The following is a 1,886-nucleotide window of genomic DNA, read 5'->3' on the forward strand; positions in this document are numbered from 1 at the left end:
TTGTCTGTTCCCCTTCCCCAATTCCCCAATGCTGTTCCCCTCACCCAATTTCCCAATAAAATCTTTAAAAAGAAAAAATTGTGATTATATCATGCAACATGGTAAATGATTATGATGCACATTAGGTGAAAAAAACAAAATAAGATTGTATAAACATTACATTTACAACATGTAAATATGCACATGAAAAGAGTGAAGTGGTTATTGTGATAGAAATGTAGGATTATTGATAACTATTTTTACTATATTTTTCAGACTTAAATAGTACTTGTATTATTTCTATAATTTAAAAAATGGGAAAAGCATGAAAATGAATCATTCTTTTTAGGATATAATCTCTCAATGGGTGAGAAAACCTCTGAACGTTGCCGTGGTGATATTGGTGGAGAAAAGTCATCCTTGGGATAGTTAAGAGGACTCTTGGCAAATGTGAACATTCCCACCATCTTCAGAGACTTAAGATTTTTTTTATTATTATTTTAGTAAATAAATGTTAATCCAGAATCATTTAGAAAATCTTTGGAATATTTATTATAAGCAATATTCTTTCTCACCATATATGATAGATATAGTGGTTTGGTACTCAGCATCCATCTCAAACTCCTCCTTGTACTGCAGTGGCCAGAAATTTTTTAACTACTTTTCTCAGACTCCCTTGCAGCTAGGAGTCTAGAATAAATTAGATTCTGCCAATTAGGTGAACTAGGAAGATCTGGGAGGTGGAAGAGGGATAAAGGGCACCTTCCTGCTGCTTTGATGTTTTCTGCTGCCTAGCAAGGTCATAGACACTTACTTGGGTTAGGAGCAGTTGGGGTGGGCAGTGGCTTCCCTGTTGCAACAGCATTGCAGTGTCTGGTCACCACGTTCATGGGTTTTGCAAGGCAGTTATGGCAGTGGGGTTGGCAGCAGTGATGGTAGCAGTCTCTTGATCCCTGCACCACAGCTTCAGTAGATGGCCTTCCTCACCTCAGCGGTGGAGGTCCCCTTGAGAAGCCAGTTTGGCAGTGTGGATTTGAGAGCTATCCCTGGCGACCCAGCCTAGGGTCGGCTCCTTGCCCATTCCAACAATATTGTGTGTAGCCAGAGGGCATTCTAATGAAGGAGCCATTTCTGGATGTCAGAATACAACAGCCAGCCCTGGTCCTAGACCTCTGTAGAAGGCCGTATTGGAGAGGGGTGGACATCGTAGACACAACTAACCCAGTGCTTTGGCCACACTGCCAACAAGAAAGAAGCAGCATGGGGACCCAGGAGCAGAGCAGTGATCCTCTCCTGTGGGACAGACCAGGAGATTCAGAATGACTTACTAGTTTACCGGATTCTTACATAAAGTTCCTGAACGTTGAAGTTCTGAAGATGTCATCATACCACCCTAAGTCAACTGAGAGCCAAGCTCCACTTAGAAAGGGGAAGCTACAGACATTGTAGGGTGAAGAGCACTTGACTTTGGAGTCATGGGCCCTTCAACCCCTGCTTCCACCATTTACTAGCTGTATAGCTCTGGCCTATTTGGATGGCATGCCTCCTCATCTGTTGACCACAGGCATTGATGCTTAACACAGGGTGAGTGGAATATAGAAAAAAGGTAGAATAAAATATCATGGTGAAGTATATATAATTTGGGGGCGTTGGGAGGAAAGATGACAGAAAGGAGTTACGGGTGCAGAAGGAAGAGGCTCAGGCTTTCTCGAAACTTACTTTTTCCACAGTAATTATTCTAGTTCTGACATCTGCCTGCCCACACAGATACCTTAACACCCTCTCCAGAAATTTAGCCAATGCTTTGTCTCTCACTGGGGCCCCAGCGCTCCTCTACCAGAGAGGAGGCCCATGTCATGGAGTGGCTGCAGTGGGTATGATGTGTCCTGGAGTACCATGTAGTGTGG

Source organism: Hipposideros armiger, unplaced genomic scaffold (genome assembly GCF_001890085.2).
Source record: "Hipposideros armiger isolate ML-2016 unplaced genomic scaffold, ASM189008v1 scaffold_625, whole genome shotgun sequence".
In the NCBI taxonomy this organism is placed as follows: domain Eukaryota; kingdom Metazoa; phylum Chordata; class Mammalia; order Chiroptera; family Hipposideridae; genus Hipposideros; species Hipposideros armiger.